The 13,980-nt window shown below is 50.7% G+C and overlaps 1 protein-coding gene across 4 annotated transcripts in view; it reads right to left on the reverse strand.

The window, feature by feature from the left end:
- The window catches only part of ZBTB7C (zinc finger and BTB domain containing 7C), a 302,671-nt gene that overhangs the window by 21,840 nt on the left and 266,851 nt on the right, over nt 1-13,980 (reverse strand). The window contains exon 3 of one of the 4 annotated variants that reach the window (XM_034642073.1): nt 7,730-7,899. The exons of the other annotated variants lie outside the window; for them this stretch is intronic. The gene's annotated coding sequence lies outside the window, so the exon portion shown is untranslated. The remainder of the gene's footprint in view (nt 1-7,729; nt 7,900-13,980) is intronic. 4 annotated transcript variants of the gene reach the window in all.

A 13,980-nucleotide genomic window follows, 5' to 3' on the forward strand; every position in this document is an offset into this window, starting at 1 on the left:
GCCCCAGTCAAGCCTTCAGATGACAGTGGCCCCACTGACAGCCTGCCTGCAGCTCTCTGAAAGATGCTGAACCGGAGGCACCTAGCCAAGCTACTCCTGAATTCCTGACCCACAGACACTGTGAGATAGCAAACGTTTACTGTTGGTTTAAGTTTCTCGGTTTTAGAGGATTTGTTACACAGCGATAGGTGGCTTACGCAGGGGCACTACTGACTTCACAGACATTATAGATATGCACCGTTGAGCAGATGGTGGTTAAAAGCTTCAGTCTAACAAAATCAGCATATTACAAGGCTGTTTTGATAGATGCAAGTAGACATAGTGAGGAAATGGCACCTTCTCCAAATTCCCACCAAGCTGCCACATGGGCAGCAGGGTCCTTGTGCTCAGAGACCCGTTCTCATCTCAGGTGATGGTTTGTAAATGAAACTGTGACTGTTAAGTATCAAGTCAAGATCAGTAAAATCCCAGAAAATCAGTTCTTTATGGAGAGCCAGGTTTTCTTGCTTGCTAAGGGCTTATTCCTTTAAAGACAAACACGTTTTAAATGTTTCTCAGAGAAAATTCTTACAATTATTTAAGCTTTCTCCCACCTTTTAAAATAGAGGAGACACAACCCACTGACCTGTGGGTCGGTGGTCAGAGTCTCATTGGAGCCCACTAGGGAATGGAGGGTGGCCGTCCCTAACTAAATGTCCCATCTCGCGTGCTCTTGGAGTCATGTCTGCTGGGACTGGGAATCAGGAACCCTTAGCTGTGTGACTTTGGGAGTCCCCTCTGCCTCTCTGGGCTTCTGTTTCTTCATCTTACCATCTCAAGGTCATGGAAAACCTGGTAACTATTGTCATGATTTCAAGAAGCTACAGGTGCAAAATGGAGATGAGGAGGGGGCAACAGGCCTGGGTGACCCTGGACACGAAGGCTGGCCTGCCTGCCCAGCAACGACTTTTCAGTGTGCCTTGGTTCACAGCTTTTGTCCCATTCCTGGAGGATCGGATGTAATCATGTCACTGGGGGCTGTTTTTCCAGGCAGGAGGCGGGGTTGCCGCTCACTATTTCATTGTCTCTTTGGGAAGAAGTGCCCCCTCAGTGCACTCTGGGAGCTTCCCTGGTGACCCTAAGATTCCCATGCCCTAGAAGGCCAGCAGACTGCAGTGTCCCCAAGGGGATGCCACACCACACCCCCACCTTCCCGCCCAGGCCCTCCATCCCTATCCTCCATCCCCTCCATTTTCCAAGCCCAGGGCAGTCCTGTCTCCAAGAATAACACACTCAGGAGAGAGAATCACACACACACACACACACACACACACACACACACACACACACAAAACGAAACAAAAACTCTCAGCAGCCAGGAGAGACATAATGCAAAATATAAACCTCTGGTTGGGAGGGGATAGGAAAAAAACCCAAAGATCAGAAATACAGGGGGAAGTGGGAGAGAGGGGAAGAGGGGAAGAGGAGCTTGGAGATGGAGGAAGGAGGTGGAAGAGGGAGAACGCAGGATGGGTGAAAACTTCTCCAATGTGGTCATCACTCCAGAGGACCTCCCCTGAGCCTCTGCCCTCCAGGGAAGGTTCTAGAGCCCAGGGAGGTCTGAGTAGCCTTGTCTGACCAAAGCAGCACTTCTCATCTCTGGGCCTGTTTACTCAACTGCAGAATGAGAACATTACTCACCCCAGGTATGGTGCCTGTGACCCTCTCTCTCCCAACCAGGAGGAGGGGGCATGCCCTCAGTGTACTAGCTGAGGAGGGAGGAGTGGTCCTACAAGAGAAACAGAAAAGTGGTGGGGGCAGGGCAATTGGAAGGGGCCATCAGGAATATTCTATAAGGAATGCCTTATAGAAACCTGGCTTTAGGGGCGCCTGGGTGGCTCAGTTGGTTAAGCGTCCAACTCTTGATTTTGGCTCAGGTCATGATCTCAGGGTCCTGAGACTGAGCCCCACGTAAGGCTCCAGGCCGAGTGTGGAGACTGCTTAAGATTCTCTGCCTCCTTCTGCCCTTCCCTCACCACCTCCCGCAGCTCACTCTCTCTCTCAAAAAGAAAGAAAGAAAAGAGGTGCCTGGGTGGCGCAGTCATTAAGCATCTGCTTTCGGCTCAGGGCGTGATCCCAGTGTTCTGGGATCAAGCCCCACTTCAGGCTCCTCCGCTAGGAGCCTGCTTCTTCCTCTGCCAGTTCGCCTGATTGTGTTCCCTCTCTTGCTGGCTCTCTCTCTCTGTCAAATAGATAAATAAAATCAAGAAAGAAAGAAAGGAAGGAAGGAAGGAAGGAAGGAAGGAAGGAAGGAATGAAGGAAGGAAGGAAGGAAGGGGAAAGAAACCCAGCTTTAGAAGTCCTCCAGTACAAATTTCTTGAATGTGACTTGAATTTTTGTATCATTCTGTGTCCTGTTTCATAAGCAGTCAAGAGAGCTGGCTAGCATTTACAATAATAATCGATACTAGCTACCATTTATGGATGGCTCGTAACAAGTCAGTCATTGCACCTCAAATTCTTCCTCAGCTGACACAGTTCTGAAAGGTACCTATTTTTCATTCTCACCTCCAATTTAGAGATCCAGAAACCGGTATGCAGAGTGTAAGTGAGCTACCAAAGCCACAAGCCGGCAAGTGTCACGGCAGGATTTGAACCCAGGGGCACTTGGTGCCAAGGCTCGTATTCATTCCCCTCCACCATGCTGCCTCCTCCAAAGTCTAACTGGGATTTGAATGCTTCTCCCCAAAGCTTGTCTCTTACTTTGGAGATTTATCAGAGCCGGGGCCGAGGGATGTGTGCCAGGGGGCTGAGACCCATGTGTGTCAGGGGTCTCAGTGCCAAGTACAAATGAGAGGTGCGGACGGAAAGGCATCAGAGCCCCATGGCCTGGGCAATCAGGCCCGGCTCTCAGGAGGAGGGGCCTTGTCTGCGCTGTGCAGGGTCAAGAGCGTTTCACTGGACAGACGGGCAGGAAGAGCATCATTTGGATCTGGAAGGCTTTAGGTTTCCAGAATCCCCTCTGAAACTATGTTCAACCTGGATTCCAAGTGGGATCATGGAAGAAGCAGCATTCAGCCAGCAGGTGCCTGAAGGGGACTGATGGCCTTCTGGGAACAGGAGGCCCTACTCGGGGTGGTGGAGGGTGAGGCCCCGTTCTCAGACTGCCTGGGTCCACATCCGGGCTCCCCTACTGATGGCCTCTGGGCATTACCCTCCTCGAGCTCAGTTTCCTCATCTGTGCAATGGGGATGACAGTCAAGTCTATCTCTCGAGTCATCCTGTGGATTTGATGAGGTAAGGCACGTGAAGTGCCCCCTGGCACATAGTCAGCTCTCAAGAAGCATCTGCAGTGACGAAGTCCAGGAAGGACATGAACCCCTAACGGATGTCTTGGCAGAGGGAAGTAGGACCTTACTGGGAACTATTTTGCCTTTCGCATAGTTTTCTAGAAGTCCACACTATTTAAGCACCTCTCCCAAAGATACCCCGAGAACAGCCCTTACGTGCTCCCAGGGCCACCCCTGGCTCGTGTAGGGGATGACAATCTTCCAAGGCCCTTCCATGGCTCTTGTCTCCTGTACTTCTAATCCAGGAAGTAGGCAAGGCTGGCATAAACTTTATGCCCATTTTACAGATGGGGAAAATGAGGCACAGACAGGAGCCTGTGCCCAAGGTCACACAGCAGATTAGTTAGAACTCGCACCAGGGCATTCCGATGCCCCAGCCTCTGTCCTCTGATAGATGACAGTGCCCCCCCGTGACGTGCTAGTCGGGGACCCATGTTCTCAGACTGGTTTTACCAGGAATGTGATGTGCATGGTAGGCAAATGACATACGCTGGCTGCTCTCAGTTTGCTTATCTGGGGAACAGGGAAGTAACGGCCTAGATCTCACCTGCTCTAAGGCAAGGTCTGCTTCTTCTATGTCTGGGTCGTTTTCCGGATACCATCAACCAGGACTATAGTAGATGCTGAATGAATGAGATCAGTTCAAAAACACAGTGGGGGTGAACTTGAAGTCATGAAGGGCGGTAGGGTGGCTCCAGCCCTCTGCTTGGGGAGACCTAGCATTTGAAGAGAGCCCTGTCATTCATAAGGCACTTATATTCATTCATTTCATCCTTATTATGACCCCCAATGGATGGGGATCAGATAGGTTAAGTGACCTGCCCCAAGTCACACAGCTAGAAAACAGCAGAGTGGGACTTGATGCCTACTCCAGTCCCATCTCTTTCCTGTCCTTGTTGGCTGCCTTGGTGGTGTGACTTTTGGGACAATTCTATTGCTTTGATCCACAAGTCCAGGATCTCTCTGAATCCTGCTCAGTTCAGCAAATCTGGGGCTCAGGATGATGCTTCTATCTGCCAAACCCCCAGGGCAGGCTGGCCCCAGCTGGCAGATTCCCGCTGCCCTGGGAGCGGCCCCACTGGTCTCCAGCCCCGGCTCCTCTCCTGCCTGGGCACGGAGCTTCCAAGCCACCTGGCAGAATTGGTGGCCGCTGTGAGGGCAAGGGGGCTGCAAAGGGGCTGGGAACGTATGTGGCTTTCTTTTCCAGACCTGGTAATGAGGCTGGGGGGCAGCCACTCATATCCTACGGGCGCTGAAACCTGCAAGGGGCTGATGGGCCAGAGCAAAAGAGGGGCAGGGGGGCCAGGGGCAGGGGGGCCTGACCCAAGCTGCTGGCTAGCCCCACAGACCTCTGCTGGGCGGGCCCCACCCAGCCCTTGGCAGTTCCCCTAAGCTGGGCAGCCACACCCCTTGGCCCCGGAATGCCCCGGGGCCTCTGCTGCCCCAGAAGCTGNAAGCTGGGCAGCCACACCCCTTGGCCCTGGAATGCCCCGGGGCCTCTGCTGCCCCAGAAGCTGGGGCCAGACATGTGGGCTGGGAGGCTGGGCTGGGCTCCTTCAACTTCCAGCCTGCCTGCCGGAGCACCCCAGGCAGGGTGCCCGCAGCTGGGAGAAGCCAGCCCCACCTGCTCTGCCACCCGGCCAGGACACACCCAGAGCCCACAGTCCCCAGCGCGCCTCGGGCCTGGGGCTGGGAGCTGGCTGGTTTCTGTGAAATGAGTTCTGAGCTTCCCTCCTCTGCCAAAGGTGATAGCCACGCCAGGAGTTTCCTGACAGCTGGAATTCAGCTCCCCCCACCCCGCCTCACACAATTGTGCTTCCCCTTCTCTTCCCTCCAATGCCTCATTCCCCCGCCCCCATCCACAGGACAAGACATGTGCCGGCCGGGCCAGGGGCCAGGCCTCAGAGTCAGGCACTCCTGGGTTCTCATCCCAGCCATGGCTAGATTTTCTGTCCCTGCGGCTGGGGGTCTGAGCGTTTTTCTCCTGTAATCAGCCGCCCGAGTTCCTGCTTCACTGTTTCTCTGCTGAAGCCTCAGTCAACAATGCTTCGTGCGGTCCAGTGCTATATTCTGAGACGCTTGTCCTCATCTGCTTTTCTCCATACATTTTCCTAGGATCCCCGGTACAGAAGGAATTATTTGGCCTGCTTTGCTGATGAGAAGCCTAAGCTCATGCCGGTAAAAACGCTTGCCCAAGGTCATAGAACTAGGTAAGAGACAGAGACCCCAGACCTCCTGCCTTGTAGCCCAGACTGTCCACGGTATCATGCTTCATCCCTTGCCAACGCCCACCCTCCCATCATCGCCACCTCCATCTCCCCCCACACCATGCATTGGTTTGGTTTGATCAGAACAAGGTCTGGAACCACCCATAGGGGTTGGAGTAGGGGCGAAAGCCAGGTGGGCTTCTTTCCTCATAAATTCTTACAGGGCTGAAACATACTCTAGGGGACAGACTTGAGGGGTACCTAGGAGGGTGGCCTGAGAGATGGGCGAGGAAGAATGAGGGGCGGCTCTGTACCCGGATGTTGGTGATGGAGGGACACGGAGGTATATGAGTGTCAGAACTGCTCAGTTACTCCCTAGACGAACCCCTTCTTCTTTGCAGCAGCGGCCTGCAAGCATCTAGGTGAATCCAAAGTGGGTGTGTGAAGGCCACTGCCCCCAACCCGTCGCCCAAGGGGTGGTGTGAAGCCTTTTATTTTGTGAAGTACTTTCACTGCCTTGATATTGTACCCATTTTGCAGATCAGGAAACAGAAGTAAAGTGAGGTCAAGGTCATAAAGCAATGTGGTTAAAAGACTGTGGAAGAACTCACATATGTGCCCCCCAACCCAAACAAGGCCATCGACTTTTCTACTGCCAATGAGTAACCTTGCAGGAAAGATAGAAAGAGAAGGTTCTCTAGGGGGCTGCATGGCCTCAGGAACACAATGAGGGCCCTCTCCAGTGAGTTGCAGGGAGGCTGGAGGGGCTGCCAGCAGAGCATACAGCAGGAAGGTCCCCCTGTGATGGCTGGAGCACCGGCCGGCTGGCCCGTGGGAGCCCCAGGCCAAATAAAGTGGTGCCCCTTCAAGCTGCTGTTCTTTCATTATTTATTCATCCTTTATTTATTAGAGGAGGAGGTGAAGGGGGGCAGGGATGACTTGTTTTCTTTTAAGAAAAATCGCACACCTCTTTAGGTTCAAAATAAAGGATTTACTACTTATGTTTATTACAGGCGATTTCCTGAGCCAGAAAACTCCTTGGGAGGCTTATTAAACCTTATTAAGCCACTGAAAATTTAGATAATAAAATAAATCACTCGTCTCCCATAAACAGCTCTAGGCCCCGTGTTAGCGAGTCTCAGAGTCTCTGCGGCCTCTGGCTGCCTTTTCAGGTGCGCCGGCTGCTCGGCTGGCCTCCCCAGCGGGCATCAGCCTGGGCACCCAGCGCTGGGGGGCGGGGAGGGGGTGCGCCCGCCCGCTGGGAGCACCCCTCTCTTTAGCATCTCTGTCCAGAGATGCTGTCTCCTGCGGGGGAGGGGGAACAGTTTCGATTTTATTAGTTATTTAAGGGGTTGTGCATGGACTCTTGGGTTAAGTGGCACCCGGTTTCCACTCTTCCTGGGGATATTTTAGTGTCTCTTCCAGGAGGCACCAAGGTGGCCGCAGAACTGGCCAGCCTCTGCCTGCACTCTGCCGCTGCATCACCGCGAGCCAAGTGCCAATGTCTCCCAGTGCGAAGCCACTGCACCGCCACAGGGGACTTTACAAGGGGAAAGAAGGGAAAGCCGGGGCCAGCGGAGAGAGCCAGAGCTGGGGCGCAGAAAGGCCAAGTTGGTTTTGGGAAAGGGCACGAGAAGTAAGGGCTGAGAAATGCCTGGGTGTTTAGTCTGCAGAGAGGGGCTAACCCCTTTTGCGGAGGAAGTGCAATTAAGGCCTGCATTTACAATTAATCTCTGCCCTGAGGCTGAATTACAGGTGACCTTGGACCAGCCAAGCTCCCTCTCCGAGCTGCAGTTTCTTCTCTAACAGAAGACCAGGAGACTGCTGCCCTCAGACCGGACTGCTCTGTGCTATCCTCCAGCTAGTCCACTTTAAATACTTGGGTTCCAGCATTGATCCTTGGATTCCAGGGTCATGAACAACTCAACTTCTGCTATCTTGGGGCTGTTTCACCCAACTGTGAATTTCCTGGTTCTGTGCAGCCCTCCCCTGCCAGGTGTCACAGGGACGTGGCCAGGTTACAAGAGGAAATAAGTGTGAACATACTTTGGGCTTTCAAAGGATGGGCGTTCTACAAACTCGGGCCAGGATGAGCGTTTGACCACACAGGGCAGAGTGATGGAGTGATGGAGACCCAACAGGATGGAGACCCACAGCCTCCCTGTGCCCCCGAGAGAGGCTGAAGACACTGACTCTGCGTTTATCTCCCTGACACTCGGATGGTCCTGGAGCCGGGCGGTGGCGGGGCAGAGTCTGGAAGTCGCTTCTCCAGAATGTGCACGAATTCTTCACAAACAATCCCTCAGGCCCTGCGGGAGGCTGTGGGGGGCACAGACAGAGACACAGATGGACAGAGACACAACCTGTGGGAGACAGAGGGTTAATTCTGAGCTGCTTCCAATTGGAAGCAAGGGAATCAAACTGGTAACTGAGATGTACGGGGTGGGGGGGTGCTCGTTGGATACCAGTCGCTCTCCCAAATATTTTATGTGAGTCTCTCATTTAATCCTCTCAAAACCCCCACGAGGTAGCCAGTGCCATCGTCGTTACCCCATTTTTCAAATGGGTAGACTGAGGTAGAGCTGGGACTTGAACCCGGGTGGCTGGGCCCCACGCGTCCTGAACGGGCCTCAAGGCTACCTCTCAGCTGGTAGAGTTTGCCCTTTCTACAGATGGCTGGAGCAGCAGGGAGGGAAGGGTGGAATTCCTGGCCCTAAGAACTCACAGTACAGACTTAACCCTAGGAGTACAGAGTGCCAGTCCAGAGGTGTGGACAGGTCCCCTGGGGGCAGGAGGCAGGGGATCTGCGGGAGTCGGGGAGGGTACCCCACCGACAAAGTGATGTGGGGGCTGAGCTTGGAGGGGCCCAGGCAGCCGGGGTGTGGGGCAGGGAAAGAAGAACATTCTGGCAGAGAGAACAGCGTGTGGAAAGCGAGACGCTGGAGCTTAGCAGTGCAGGAGCACCGAGTAGTGGGGTGCTGGGCTTCATGGCTGTTGCTCACTCTTTGGGGAGTCTTGGGGGGGATGAGGGGATGGGAAGCAGGGAGGTGAGGCCTCCCAAACATCTGGACTGTGTAAGAGGCCACGGGAAGGAAGTCTGGGAAGGTTCTGGATGGGAGAGGAATCTGCCTGGCACTGCGTTTGAGGTCAGTGTCAGCAAGAGGCAGTCCCAGAGTGGGTAGGGAAGGGCAGCTGGAAACCAGCTAAGAGGCCGTACTTTCTAACCCATGAAGCAGCTCCCCATTATTCACAGCCACGCCCCTGCCCTTCTGTGGGTGCCAGACCTCGGGTGGGATTGGGTGGGGAAGGGCTCCAGCAGAGGTGGGGGCTGTGGGAGGCAGGAGGGCAGAACCACACTCCCAGGCCTCAGCCCAGGTGTAAGCTGTGCTAGTTATGCCTCGGCCCTGGAAAAACACCTCCCTGACATTGTCCGCCTCAGTGTGCAGACAGCTCCGGGCTTAGCCGCCCAGCTGGATGGCCTCAAGGATCCCGGCTCTGCTTGTGTTTTCCAAAGGAAGTGAAACCTCAGATTTGCCTCCGATCTTGCTCTTTTCTTCTAAGCAGGCGCCATCCACCACGAGAACCGCCTGGTGTTTGGCTGGGAAGAACCAACTGGAAGCTTGCAATTTTCAGGCTTAATTGCACAGTTACATAGAATAGTATTATATAGAACTTTTATTGCGCTGGGAAAGTCCAAGCATTTCCTTTTCCTATTTATACTCCAGCCCAGTCTCTCCTCTGCTGTAATGTCCTTCCTTGCCCGCTGCAGAAGCTGACGACTGTTCGGTTCCAGAAGCCCTTTCCAAAGAAAGGACAATTAAGATGTGAGTGAAAACTCATTTGTCATGAGTGGTTTCCTCGTGGAACATCAGTCAATCAGTTTACAATGGTCGTCAATTACTCAATGATGTGCTCCACCTGGGCTTCACGCTAGGTAGGGTTTTAAACAAGACCCCAAACCCGCTTTTGGGGGGCTTCCAGCCTTTCTGAGCAGGTCAGACTAACCCACAGCAAAATATTAGATAGAAATAGGAGCGAAGAAGGAATCCAGTGTGGTCTGGGTGCTATGATCAGGAATGTGAGGCCAGTAAGGGAGAGGTGGGGGTCCAGGCTACACAGCAGGACACCAGTGCCGGGCTGTTGTGATGGGGAGGCCCCATATGGCGTGCAGCAGGCATCCCTTTGTGAGCCTGGCTCTGGGAGTCCGGCCTCCCCTGTAGGTTGGTTTGGTTTCTCCAGTGCAAAATTTAAGAACAGGAGCCTTTCCTCCCTCTGCCACGTCCGTGCTCAGCCACAGGAGCCCAGCACCAAGGTCTGGACTCTTTCACAGGCTCTGGGGAGGTGTCTCACCTGCCAGCACCTTCCAGAGAAACTACCCCACCCCCAACCCTCACCCTGCCCTCCCCTGCCCTCCCCTACCCACTACCACTCACCACTCATGTTCCATCTGCACCAAGAGCTTTGGTCAAGATTATCACAAATTACACTGAAAATATTCTCAAGGCACAGGAATCCCCCCCCGCCCATAGCCCTTAGCCCAAAGAAGCCTGGCTGACCCACTGACGAGCTGGAATGGGCTCAGTGATTTCCTCACACCTAAGGAAGTCTGGTCCCCCTTTGAAGTCTCAAGATCAAACATATTGAATAAGAATTATAAAGTTAAAAAGTTAGAAGAGAGTTGGCAAAAACCCATTATTTGCAGAGGATATGATTGGATACTTTCCTATATAAACAATGGACAAGTTCAAAAATATGTTAGAGGAGCCCATTTACTTGGCAACAAAAGTGGATGTAACACCTAGGAATAAGCTCATAAGAAATGTGCAAGACCCATACAAAGAGAAGTGACTGAAGCCCTTTTTAGAAATACTTAAGTGGAAAGATACGCCCTGCTCTTGGGTACGGAGCCGTCATGTTGGAAACCTGCCAATGCCCCCTAAATTGGTCAATAAATGCCATATGATCCTGATAAAAATATCAGCCAGAATTTCTACGGAAATTAGTTAAGTGGACTCTGAAGTTCATGCAGAAAAATAAGCATTTAAGAACGGCTGAGAGAGTTTTGAAACAGATGAGTAATGGGAGTAGGGAGACTGGCCTTAACAGATAGGAAAACACATTGTAAAACCATAAACATAAAATATTTGGCACTGGATCCTGAACAGAGAGACAGATCAATAGAAAGTCATAGACAGTCCATAAATAGACTCATATAAATTCATATCTGTATAAATTTAGCATACAATAAAGGGGGGAACTCAATTTCTATTTTAAGATGAAATTTTCAATAAGTGGGACTGGGACAACCCGCCAAAACCTATAGGAAACAAAACAAAACAAAACTTAGATCTTTTCCTCACTCCTTATGCAAAATAAATGACAGGTACAGCAAAGATTTAAAAGTTAAAAAAAAATCACTAAAAGGAAATATTGGAGAATGAGTTTATAATCTCAAAGATAACTGCTTTTCTAAGTAAGACCGAAAATCTAGAAGCCATAAAAGATTGATACATTTGGCTAAATAATGACTTAAAAATTCGTGCATATCAAGAATTCCCTAATGAAATCAAAGCACAAATAAACTGGGAAAAATATTTGCAAAACATATGATGAAGGACTAATTTCCTTTATAAAGAGAGCTTATATTAAATCAGGAAAAGATCAACAGCTTGCTAGAAAGATTGGCAAAAAGCAGGAACGGGAAGATCACAGAAAAGGAGCTTTTAAATATGCAAAAAATGATCAATATATTCAGCATTAAATATATGAAGATTAAATAGAAATAGATCTTAATTTTCATCTGTCAGAAGGGCAAAAATTAAATTTCTGATGATCTAGAAATTTCCCTTATAGATTTTTATCTTATAGTTTTATTATCACATGTGCCCAACTTATGGACAAAGCTCACCCCCGCAGCATTGATTCTCTACACAAAGACTAGAAGAAAACAATATGTTCATCAATGGGGGGCTAGCTTGATACAGGGCGGAGTTCTAGGCAGCCCTTAAAAAGAAGGAGGGGTACCTGTATATGGCTATATAGAGAATTATCACTCAGATTTAACCCCAAAGCATGGTGCCTAGCGCGTGGCTTGTTGCCATGTTTGGAAAGAAAAAGATGACCGCATATACACATTTGTTTGCCGATGCATGGGCTATCTTTGGAAAGACACACTGAAAGTTGGTTCTTGGTGCTCTCAAGACGCGGTCGGAGAACTGCCAGTGAGGGGTGGAAGGTAGATTTATTTTCCTATATCCACTGTTGATAGAGATGATATTTGAATTTTAAAGCCATTACAATTAAACATATTGAGTGATTTGGATTCTCTCCCCTCTTTGACAAACTCCCAAATCTTCCGCGGGATTTTTTGTAACGTCTGATCAGTGTCGGTTTATTTAGGGCTTTTCAACTACTCTGTCTCCGTTTTTCTGTCTGTAAAACGGGGTGAAGCACACTGGGTTGTCCATCTCAGAGGTGGTTGTACAGATCAGATGCGAATTGGATGAGGACAGGCTTTGGCTGCTATCAAGTCTGGTAGGATACAACTGTAGGATGTTAGGGGTAGCCCAGGTTCTGTCCAGCACCTGCCTACCACATAGCAATATTCCTGGGGCTAGAAAAGGTAGGCCATGGGTGAGAGGGAGATTCTTCAATAGTGGAAGAGCACACGGTTTCTGCCTCAGGAGACTGTTTGCTGTTCCGACAGAGGGGAGAGGAGGAACCCTGATGTGTTTTTAACATCATGTGAATGGCGGAACTCCTAGGAGGGTCTGGTTGCACATGGTGATCATTACAACAATCAAAGCCTACTGCTTTCTAGTGAACCACCTATTTCACATACATTAACTCAATCATGGTGCCCATTTTACCGATGTAGCCACTGAGCTCTACAGGGTTGAAGGGACCCACTCAAGGTGCCCAGATAGTAAGAGTCTGAGCCTCCCCTAGTCCCTGTTTTGTACAGAACTTTCTATGGCTCCCTTTAGGGGATCCCACCATCCCAGTCTGCCCATCATGGTCCTTTATAGTGTGGTCTTGATTTATTTCCCAGAGTTGTCTAATGTGGACTCTCTCTCTGCATTGCTCTCCAAACACACCATACTCATTTCAGCTTCTGCATCTGTTTCTGAGTCTGCTCACGACTCTAGCTCCACCTCTCCTGTCATCCCAGTCTTTTCAAGACCCTGCTTGAATCTCCCTTCTCCCTGTCTAACCCAAGGTGACTTTCCATTCTCTGTTAGTCAGCCTCCAAGATGGCCCCCAGTGATCCTCACTTCCTGGTATTCACATCTTGTGAATTCCCTCTCACATTGTATCAGGGTTGGACTGTGTGACCACAGAACACAAGGATGTGATGGTGTGTGACTTCCAAAGCTAGGTTATAAGAGATGTTGCCACTTTTCCCTTGCTTTCTTTTGGAACTCTCGCTGTGGAGGAAACCAGCACCATGTTGGGAGATACTTAAGCAACCTATGGACAGTTTCAAAGGGAGGAGCTGAGGCGCCCCACCAGCAACCAGCAACAAGCTGCCAGCTGTGTGTGTGAACCATGTTAGAAGCAGATCTTTCAGTACCAATCAAGCCCAAAGATGACCGCAGCCCGTCAGTCCATATCTTTTGTGCCACCGCATGGGAAACCCTGGGCAGGAACTCCCCAGCAAAGCAGCCCCTGAATTTCTGACTATAAAAATCATGAGGATAATAAATGCTGTTGTTTTAAGCTGCTAGAGTTTGGGGGGCACTTTTGTTATGCAGCAACACTACTGAATGCACATTTCTTTCAAACCCTCTGGGTGTTGGACCTTACCCCTTGGCCCTCGCCCATTTACTCTTTGCCTAGCTTTTCATGTGTGTCATCTTGGCTTCCCAACAAAACAGTAAACATGTGTGGGTTATAATTCCCCTAGATCTCCCATCATGACTAGTAGGGGGGCTGGAGACAGAGGGAGAGAGCCACAGTGATTTTTCTGGCTTACTACTTGTGAAGGGAAGGCAAGTAAGTGAAAGGCCACAGCAAGCAGGTGCGGGATGTTTCCTGCTCCACCACTAGCCACCTAAGTACGCACGCAGCTCACAGAATACCTGCAAACCCGCCATCTAAGACCCACAGCTCACCCTCACACCGCAGCATTCATGGGGGAGCCTTCTGAGTGTTCCCCAGTGAGTCAGACTCACAACCCACTTCCAGGGGTCCCCCAGAGGGCCTGGAAAGGGCTGTTGTCTCATACTTAGTACCCTGAATGCTACTCGTGATTTATTGCCTGCTCCACACCCTTTCCAAAAATATTTCTTTCAAAGCCAGAGTGACAGCCTCCTTTCAGCATTTCTGACACACAGTTCTGAATAGATGGTCCACTTAAGCCCAAAGAACAGTTTAGGAGTTTAAGAATCATAAAGAAAAATACTGTAAAGGAAACTGCTGCTTTTAAAGCAGCCCCCCCACCC

The sequence above is a fragment of the Ailuropoda melanoleuca genome, chromosome 14, assembly GCF_002007445.2.
Source record: "Ailuropoda melanoleuca isolate Jingjing chromosome 14, ASM200744v2, whole genome shotgun sequence".
Lineage (NCBI taxonomy): Eukaryota > Metazoa > Chordata > Mammalia > Carnivora > Ursidae > Ailuropoda > Ailuropoda melanoleuca.